The sequence below is a fragment of the Rattus norvegicus genome, chromosome 1 (assembly GCF_036323735.1).
Source record: "Rattus norvegicus strain BN/NHsdMcwi chromosome 1, GRCr8, whole genome shotgun sequence".
NCBI classification, from domain to species: domain Eukaryota; kingdom Metazoa; phylum Chordata; class Mammalia; order Rodentia; family Muridae; genus Rattus; species Rattus norvegicus.
This window is the reverse complement of record NC_086019.1, coordinates 22,989,801-23,000,982: the sequence shown is the minus strand read 5'-3', so window position 1 is coordinate 23,000,982 and position 11,182 is coordinate 22,989,801.

Here is an 11,182-nt window from a genome sequence, read left to right as displayed (position 1 = left end):
GTTCTGCCTCCTGACTTGTTGGCAGAGCAGGAAACAGAGACAAGACGGGAAGTAGAACTTGGCTATAAATCTCAAGGTTTCAGTGATTAATTTCCTCCCTTGAAGCCCCAATACCTGAAAGTCCCACAACATCTGAGTACCAAGTGCCTGAAACAAGCACCCGAGCCCATGAGACATATTTCATATTCAAATGGTAATGACTCCCATTTGGGAAGTGGGGACAGAGCTTGTCTGTGGGGGTCCATGTATAAATAGTCATAAGGTATTTTCAGGCACTGGAGAGAGCATCAACTCCTTTATCTTGTACCGAAAAAAAAAAATTCACGAGAAGAAGACCTCTTGAATTTCTCTCAGGATTCTGTTTGGTAGGAGGGGTTCAGAAAGCTAAATACTCAGGTATTTTCATATAAGGACTTGGGGTTCTACTTGAATCTGATCCTTTCCTATAGCCATTCCCACATTCAGTGCAGTTTACTGCCCCTTACCAAACTGGTAGGCAGATGGCCTAATAATTAGCACAGCCTTTCCTTGCCCTACACTGAGACCTGAATCTTTGATTCCTCACCAGTTGTCGCTTTTATGATTCCCAAAGCAATCACTGACTAATATCTCTGTATAGATTTGTAGTATTGCCCCATGCCAAATCAATATAGTTTTGATTTCCCAGAATCCCTACTGAAATAGCTTATGTGGTCATAAATGAACTGGGCCTTCCTCAGAGTGGTTACACATTTATGGGTGTTCTAGAACCTCACTGAAAGCATTCAGTGTACTGCAGGAAATGGGAGCCTAACAGCTCAAACCCAAGGCAGCAGAGGTGGGATGGAGGAAAACTGTGACCCTCTGCTTCTCTCCTCAGCTGCGAGCGCAATCACAGACATGCTCCTATTTGCCACTGCAGACACAGTCCAGAAATCTCTGGCAAGTTAGCGACGGTCTGGAATCTTTCAGAGTTCATTGCCACAAAGTAACATGACAGATGCGCAGAAGCAAAAACAAAAACAAAAACAAAAAACAAAACAAAAATAAACATTTTGGATATTTTTTGTATAATCATGAATAGTTAAAATGTATCAGTGATTCCAATCATCTTGATGGCAATGGTTGGTCATCTCATCTTTAGGTTATACAGTGGGAGACGGGCCAATATTTTCTTCTTAAATTTCCATATGACCATAGCAAATCCCCAGAGAACTGTCTCCAAGGTTGGTAGATACACAACTGATTTTGATTGTCTTTTTCATTGTAGTTCTCCATCTCTGTGACAGCTAAATCAACCTCAAAACAATGAACATTCCATGTGTAATTAACTCGGTTCTTCTGCCATGTGGAGATCTGACTTTACTCAGCAGAAGGGCAGTCTTATGGTGTACTTCAAACATCCAGATGCTCAAAGAACCAGAAATAGCTTTCCTCCCATATTCTGCCCAAGTAAATATTTCCTAGTAGTATTCTAGGGGAGATGTTGCTTAACTTAAAACAACTGTTCCTTTGTATTTCTCTTAGTGGAGAAGTGGCCAGCTTTGATCATGTTCTGCTGGCAAAACAGAACTTGGTAAGGGGAGGGTGGAGAATGAGTCTAATTAGGTTACATTCTTACTTTGCAACCCACATTCTTCCAGTCCTCAACATTTATAATGACAATGCTTCTCTCTTTCTTCCTATTTTTTTTTGTCTGAAGAACAACCAAATTAACATACTTCTTTGTGGTGTTTATGCCAAAACAAAAAGATCATCTTGGTTCAGAATGCAAGGAGAAAAAAAATTCTTAAAATTGCTAGTACCCATTTTTCCTTCCTGGAATTTTCCAAAATAACATTGCATAGATATTTTTTAATTGAGTCTCTTGAACAATGGGAGTCACCCCCTTTCCCATGCAGAGTCTGAAAAGGATTGGTTTCAATATGAAGGGACTGTTACATATGAACGAGATTTAAGAGGCATCAAAGATATTATCACACAAGCAAGAGAGAAACAGGAAACTCAAGGAAACCAAATAGCTGACTGTTTTTGGTGACTGAGACCCAAGTGAGGAGTGTGGTCCCTGAGGGAAGTGGGAAGGAACATGAGAGATATAGCACAGTGCACACACGCCCTATGTCTGGAGACCCGGAGGCTTCACACTTGATCTTCCTGGGAATCTTTGGGAATAGATCAGAGTTCTCAGGAAAGAGATTTATCAACGTAACCTGAATGAGGCTCATGTTAACATTTCTCCAGCTTACTTACTGATCAGATCCCCTTTTCCAGACATGGTTTTTATGTTACAAAGCATAGCAATAACTTATCAGACTAAAACCTCTGTAATGTATATGTTCTAGTAAAATATAGGCAGGTCAAAGCTATTGGTATCTTTAATAGTGATAAGCACCTGTGTGGGGTGGGTGGGTGGGTTGGGGTCAGGAAAGAAGGGTAAGGGAAAAGAAAGATTGAAATCTTAGAAACAGAAGCACAAAAACCAAGGAAAAGCAAAACTGTAAGATGACCTAACTTGGAAATCAGACTGTCGTTTCCACATTACCCAAAGGTCAGCCATTTGAAGTGGAGGGAGCAAGCAGCACAAGAGCTGAGTACCCGCAGGAAGAGGACTCTAAAGACCGCCTTCGAAACCGAACGCGGTACTGATCCTTAGATAGCATGCACCTGAGAAATAAGAAATGCCTAGGAGAACGCTTTTGTAGAAACAACATGGATCCGGTTCTGACCATTTCCTGCGTCTAAAGCATAGGCAGTATATCACTGAGCTCAAAGATCACAGCACTTATTAATAATCCCAGAAAGACAAAACTGGGAACGGGACACATAGTGTGGGGAGAACCCCAAAATGCTGAATCCACAGGAAAATGAGAAGAAGCCCGTGACAACCAAGGAGATCACGGGAAGATCGTAGTAACGTGTCGTCTCTACTGCCCTGCGTGCTGGTAGGAGATAATGCTCCTTAAGGGCTTGTAGTCACTGAACTTTCACACCACCTGAAGAACCCCCAAACCCAAAACTGAAAAACCCCGAAACATGGTCCAGAGCCGGTAGCGTTGATATCCACGGATGCATCAATTGTAAGTCATCTCTGAAGACGTGATATCAGCCTCATTGATGCTGCTGTGAGAAAACACCACCACAAATGCAGCTAATGGAAGACGGAGTTTATGCTGACTTGTACCTTCAGAGGGGCAACTCTATTACGATCGTAGTCACAGCAACCATTGGCAAGCTTGGTCGTGGAGTTACAAAGCTGAGAGATCACATCATTAACCGTAAGCATGAGGTGAAAATTACTTAAAAGTGGGGTAAAGATATAAACTCTCAACCCTCACCCCCCTCAGTGATGCACTTCCACCAAGACTGACTTCCGGAACCTCCCCTAACAGTTCCACTCACTGGGGGATAAGTGTTCAAATACAGGAGCTCATGGGGCCCATTTCTCAAACCACCACAAAGAGCAGCAAGACTTTATGCTATGGCTTCCACGATTCCTACATAGTAAGCCTGAGAACACGTTACAAAACTATAAAACACACTATCCAATAAGGCATTCTGGGTGAGAATCAACAGAACCAAACACTAATAAATTGAAATTAATGTGTTAAAATAATAACATAACTGTACAAAATAGTAAAAGGAAATACATGTAAAAATCACTCAGTTTTCCAGAACCATGAACACAAAGAACAAAACACTAGTAATAAATATTATAACCAATATGGTCATAAATGGGGGTGAGGAAATACCTGTTTTCTCTGTGAAGCTGGACAGAGCAACTGATGTAGACATGGTATTTTCCTGAAGCAGCAGCAATGGTACTAACACTTCTTCAGAGATGACTTAGAACTGGTGCTTTCCATGTAGAAACACATTTGACAAGACCAGTACTCACATACGATAAAAATACCTCGGTGAGACACAGATAAGAGGAAACTTCTGGAAGGGATAATGTGCACCCATGAAAATATCTAAGGAGCGGCCTACGTAACTGTGAATGACGGGATCTTTCTTCTTGAAAATCCCCTTGGAGAGCTGGTGTTGTTCCTTTATTCAACACTGTGATGGAGGCCTCTGCTAATAAGACAATCGTTCGCTCCCTCTCCTTTTGTTAGTTTTGCTGTTGATTTGGTCTCTGGCTTTCCGCTTTGGAGTAGCTGGGTTTCCAACAATTCCTTTACGACTTGCACTTTCCCACTCTGAGAGCTGGGGGCTGGAAACAGCAGGCACTGAGATTTAGTGGGACTTATATCATGCTGATAAAAGCCTAAATCCAGTCTTCAGACTCCTGTTCTCGAAGTTTAAGCCCACTCCCCAAATTCTAGGTACAAATTTCTAACACGCAAGACCTCACTTACTCTCCTCTTCCTTCCCTCACAGATTCCTCTAGCCCCGTCAGTTTCTCTGACACTCTTTCCAAAGGATAGCCTTTCAGTGTTGGGGTGGAATAGACACGAGTCTCCGGGTACAGTTGAGTGAGATCTATCAAGGCTTTGGTTATGTTTTCCCTAAGTTTCCTGGGCCCTATTTTGATGGATCTCTCTCTTCCTCATCTCTTGAAGAATTGCCTGGAATCCCTGAGGCTGATGCATCCTTTGGAGAATACGTGATTGATTTAAGAAGTCATCCCACTCCTGGGTAGGGCTGTTCCCCAGATGTGGTGAGGAAGTGACCACTAGTTTGTACCCATCATAGTGCCTGGAGAGTGTTGCACTTTCTGGTCTTTCTCGTCTTCTTCCTGGGTTTCAGGATCTTTGGGGTGAAGCAGCTGAGGCTTGGGAGGGACCTAGGTAAGTTAGCTCAAAGGTGACTCAGCGTGCTTGTCACCTCCACTCAGAGGCATTCCGCCACTCAGCGCATGGTTTCACACCCCAGAAAGTTTCTGTAAATTAAATCAGTTCATTGGAAACCTCTCATGCTTAGGAATAGGTAAAGTCAGAGTGAGTCCAGTGGCCACCTTTGCTTGTCGAAGTGTGACTCGGTCACTGGAATGGCCCCATAGAAACCCCTTGTCATACAAAGAAATGACACTCCTAGTAGTGAAAACCTAGTCTTCTTTCCTTGGCAGATGTAAATAAAAACACTTATCTTACGCCATGTCTTCACATTTGACTATTCCTTTGGCTTATTTCGTTTTGAAAACATACAGTGAATTCAGCAGTAAACAAATCAACAAGGCATACTTAACTCTCAGGATTGCTTACCCGTTCCAGATGGCTTACTTAGACTCTGGTTTTCACTTCCTTACAAATGAATGGCTATTTCAGAATTCTCAGGAGCTAGATCTTTCCATTTGGTCAAAGGTCAACTTGACGTAGCTCATAGAGGGTGAGTGTTTTGTGAGTGATGTCAAAGCCCTCAGGGGAGTCTGCCAGTCTGAGAGGGCCTTATTCAAGGATCCTACACAGCAGTCTCATGGCTCACGAGACATCTGGTGCCTAACTTCAAGAATTTCTTAGTTGGTCCCTAGGAGGTACAGTGTTTAAAGCGTCTTGTGTGCTCATGTGGCAGGGCTGGTGTAAAATTCACCCTAAGCATCAAAGCTGGAGATTTGGTTAGTACACTGGAAAATCTAGTTGGTTCGGGGAGAATGGTTGGGCTTCTTGGTCTATTACACTTTCTCTTTGCCTTTGATGTTATTTATGCTGTAACTCTTCCTCCTACATTTATAGCTAATGGCTCAGGAAAGGGCCCACTTCTCCTCTAGCCTGTGATAGGAGGCAGGCAAGGTTAACAAGGCTCATTAGATACTTTTAATTGCAGCCTCTGTAAATATTTCTCTTGCTTCACTCACTGCCTGCCTTTTAAAGACACTTCTGCTGCATGGATCTCTCCATTCACCTAATTTCTGAAGAGCCCCTGCCTCTTGGTAATTGCCGTGCAATGGAAGCAGTAGGCGCTTGACGGAAGTTGTGTGCACATATATGAATTCAATGGGTGAAAAGAAATCACTTTAGATTTTTTTTTTAAACAATGCATTTGTTGTGCAAGGACAGGAGTAATATGGGTGGGTCTGGTGTCTTTCCAAATTTTTCAGGCCTCTGTTCTAGGGAAACTATTTCTAAGAGTGAAGATGAATTTTGTCTTTAGTGTTATTCTTTAATTTCATTGACTACCTGCTTACACATTCTTTCCTAGTGCCAGACTCTGAGGATTTGGAAGACGTGTCTACTTTTTCCTAACACTCCCTGAAATAATTATTACTGTCACCTACATTTTACAGGACAGAAAAATGAAGTGCAGAGAAAGTAACTTAAGTGAAGTTTCAGAAATTGTAGGTGGCGAAGCTGAGACCCAATTCCACGAATTCACTCCCTGTACGAACGTTCATGTTCTACCCGCCCTAACGTATCTGAAGCTGAAGCCACATTGTCACCTACAGCTTTACCTGTTTATAGGACCCAGAGAAGGAAGGGAAAGGAATAATAGAGGAAAGAAATGGAGAAGGAGGGTCAGGGAAAAAGAGGAGAGAAGAATAGAAATAAAGTGTAAGGGATGGAGGGGAGATCATAAGTGGCAATAATCAGTCTCTGTCACCACACACACACACACACACACACACACCATATATAATATATATATAAAACATAATATATATCATTTTTCCTAAATAAAAGATTCTGTTTTAAAATGTGGACACAGTAACCAAGGCTTACCTCTTGCAAACTGGACTAAGTTGACTTTAGCCGGATGTTGTAGATGTGTGTGTTTTCTAGGAAGATCCAGCTATCCCATAATGCACACTGTTTGTGTGTTGGCTCAGTTTGCAGTGGAATGGAGTCTGCACAGGAAATAAAGTTGGGAGGGGAAGCTGAAACAGTAAGTCTTACAGAACAATGCTGCCCATGAACGTGTGCAAACATTCAAATAAATGTAGGAGAGAGTGTGAGACTATTTTTATTTCCACAGTAGCTCATGATAAAGTGACCCAAATATATACAAGCAATCAATTGCTCAGCTGAATATGCTTCCTAATGCATTGACCTGATAAATACCTATGTTTTGGAATACCACATTAAAATACACACACACACACACACACACACACACACGCACACACACACACGCACACACACACACGCACACGCACATATTCCTGGCCCTACCCAGAATGACCCTTTTCTATTTGTTTCTTTAGAGCCCAAGTGCATGACTTTTTGCTGGTTAAAACTCTGTGTCTTGGCTCCATGCAGAGTTTCTTGATGCTGTTTTATTTCATGTAAATATTCTCCTCCACAGCTTTTGTTTTGTTTTAGTTCTGATAATTCTTACCACATGGACAAAACAATTCAAATTTTATTTAGGAGAATGAAGGCTTCATTTTGTACTTTTGTTTTGTAGAGCTCAAAGTAAAGAAAGTAGGCCAGATGAATAGAAGACAAATAGAAATATAGGTAGATGATAGGTCACGAGATGGAGGAAGGGAGGGAGGGACGGGGGGGGGGGAGAGAGAGAGAGAGAGAGAGAGAGAGAGAGAGAGGAGAGAGAGAATAGAGAGAGAGAGAGAGAGAGAGAGAGAGAGAGAGAGAGAGAGAGAGAGAGAGAGAAAAGACAGCTATCGTGTCTTCAAGTCTGGCTTTGTGCTTCCTGCCCTACCTCCCAAATGAATCACTACTCCCAGCTATAAGAGACTAAGACCTTTGAAATTATTTAATGTTAATGAAAAAAACGTATTCCATATTCAATTTAAAGGGGAGTCGTCAGATCTGGGACGAGCTCTGTTTCTTTCCTCCAATACTTTCTAAGTCACCTGCGGTCTAGAATGCAAGATTCACATAAAGATGAGGCAAGCTTCATTCAGAGCTGTATCTCAGGTGTCTGGAAGCCCACAGGGCCATGGCAGGTGCTCAGAAACAGTGCTGAATCAATGAGCAAAGCAACACTTCTCATGGATGGGAAGATAAATGATAAATGTGTGTGTTTAAACAAATAAAACAAAGAAGGATCAGTTTCAATGAATCAAAGAAATGTGCATTTATAGAGCTGTGTCAGCATGACTCCTCCCTTGAAAAGTCTTGCTTTAACGTACTTATTTAGTTCTTTTTTCCTGTCTAGAAGACCTCTTATGTGAAAAGCAATTGCTCACAAATACAGAAGTTTGCAAATCCTGGTCTTCCCAGTTGACTTGTATTGCTTGCAAATCCCCTATATTCACAGGGGCTGATTTTTAAAAATAGTCATTTTTAATTATAGAATATTAATAGCATTTCTTATTTAAGTGTAGAAGTGGTCCTTCTTCATTAAAATTTTACTTTATGCAAAAGTCACCATCCTCTCTGACTTTCTGATTTTAAAGTTAGGGTGCCCCTCCGTAGCTGGGGGCTCTAGCTGGAGCTCTGTCTTACAGTTGGAACCACAGAGGCAATTTCACACACAGGCATGGTTAGTTTTATTTTAATCTTCACATTTCCTTTTGAGGCTGTACCATCGTCTCCTCACCCAAGCGTGTTTGTCATCTGGACAAAGGTATTTTGGGAAAAGGATCCAAGGTGGGCTGTATCTTCTGTGAAACTACATTAGGTCAATGGCAAAATTCTACAAAATGGCCAAGAAGGCTATGACTCACTGTGAATAGAGTGAAACGGGATTCTGTGGGAGGTGGAGTTCATGGGGGTCAAACAAGGCCAGGAGATTCATACTGACAGGACTCAACAATTCCACAGTCACCTTGTCCCTTGATTTTATATATGTCCTCTGACCTGTTCAGAGGAATGTTATGTGCTACTTTTTAGGGCTTTCTCTTCTTGATATCAGGCAGTGACAAGATCCTTTTCTGGTATTTCCTCCATATTAAAAATCTTCTCCTCGCCATTAGTATACCAGCTTTAAAGATTTCCATAGTGAGACAGGTTGATTCCATGACAGGCTTTAATTTGGCAGTTCAGAAGACTAGACCTAGATCTGTTTCCAAGAACCTGGCAAGTTCAGGTCTTAAAAGCTGCCCCACCACCTGGCCTGAGGACAATGGATCAGCAGCAGTTACCAGACTTCCTCAGCAATGGTTCTGGAATGTGCCTCAAGATAGAGCCAAGGACAGAGGTCACTGACCCTTCCCCGGAAGTCCCCTAATGTGCTTTAAATGGGGCCTGTGAGCTCACTTGGGTGACTCCCTCTTGGAATGGGAAACCCCAGCGTGCTGGATGGACTTCTGCAGAATAAAACACTCTTTGCTTTTGTGTGCTATTCAGGGGTTGTCATTCTTCCTCGAATCGTGGACCCTTACTTAGGGGCAGTCATTTGTCTGACTGACGTTGTCACCTTAAAGTAGCATGCAACTCCCGTGCTAATCTTTCATGTTCACCTCGTGTTAACAAGTTAAGGTTAACATTCTTTACCCTAAATAACTTACTATTTTCACCGGACCGAGACTATGCATGCAGTTCTGCACGATCATGATGGGAGGAAGGGACCAGGACCTTGTTTGACCATATGATTTTCTTTTTTTTACTTCTCCTTTGTTAGAAGCAGAAAAAGCAGTTTCTAAATATTGCCTCAAAGCTCCTCCCCCGAAGAGTTACACATTCAATGTTCTCTATGTGGACAAATCTCACAAAAGTTTCTTTTTTATTTTTCAAATCAGTCTTGGTTCTACTAGGGAAGCAAAGACGCTCTTTAATAGCATTGGAGATATAAAAGTAATGTGGAGCTCCTGGACTGTATCTCAGGGGATATTCTTTTTTCTGCTTAGGGTTTGGTTTTTTATTTCTTGTTTACTAGTCCTAACATATAAATATTAATTATGAAACCTTATCAGTCAGGTTCATTAGTGAAGGTTTTGTTTTCTTTTTAGGTTGTATGTTCAAAAATGGCATAATTTAGCAGATAAAGATGGTGGTGTAGGGAAGGAGAAAGCAGGGCGAGAGAAGTGAGTGGTGGGGGGCTCTGTATGGTGCAAAGAGGATGTGTACACATAAGAAAAATGCCACAGAGAAACCCAATGATCGGCACAGGTAATTATACTGCAATAGAACTTCACAGCTGCAGCCAGTGATGGGTTAAGGGGTATCTGCAGTTATGGTCTGAGTGATCCCCGAGCCTTTGCCTTCCATGCCACTACAGGTCACAAGATGAACACGTGATTTAAAACATGTGATCCTGGCCATTTTCTCCATGTTTTTCCTGCTGTAAAATCCAAGTAGCGATTAAATCCTTGTAAAGGAGGGCTGGATTTCTTTTGTTTTTAAAAGTTGCATCTTTCAAGATATCCTCTCCCAGACTATGCTACACATAGTTTACATTTTCAACTTGTACATTCCTAATAGCTAAAAGAAAATAGATTCAATAGTAGCATGCCCCTTTGAAAGAAGAGCTGAATTAGTTATCAATGGTGTGTGCACGTGCGCGCACACACACACACACACACACACACACACACACACACACACTTGTATGAAGAGACAGAGGGAGAGGGAGCGCTCTTTCCAGCTCACTTCTGCTCCTCACTTTCCCGATCGTGACTTTCTTGACAATGAATTTTTTTTAGTTCTATTGCCGTATGATTAATTCCCGTATATAGCCACTCCCCTGTGAATTCAGTAACCACATTAAATTCTAGAAACTTATGTCAAGAATAGCTCCAAGCAAATTGGGCCTCTGTTATGTACTTATCTGTACCCAACAGAAATGGTTTCAAAACAGTTATTTGGTGAGGGATGTGAAACCATTTTAAAAGAGGCACATGTCGAAAGCCTAATGAACAAGAGTGTAGAAAAACTTCCTTCACAGTGGAGAGATGATCCTGCTGTCTTTCTTCTTGCAGAATTTGGAAAACAAATTTCTTCTTTCGTTGCTTCTCAATGGTTTTCATTGAGAGTTGTTCCGTGTTTTATACCAGAGGGCTCTGAATTACTGTTGTTTAACACTAAATACTAAAGGTAGCTGACTTCTCCTGCTTTCTCCTTGCAGTTGCTTTTCATGTCTCACGCAAGTGTTGGATTGTCCTGACTGTGTGTTGACAGCTGATAACGTGACAGAGGAGAGAGAAAAGGAAGGAAATGTGCACAGTATAAGTTCCCAAACCTAGACTTCTTGAACTATATTCTGTTGGTGAGACTCTGTAGTGCCATATTGGATTTGGGCCTGGCTGCTTTGTAACTGCATGGCCACAGTTAAGAAGTCATGGGATTGTAGGACAGAGGCCTCTCCCATGTATTTACAGCACAGGAAGAAAAGACCAAGTAGTAGACACCCGGTGTCTCCACTG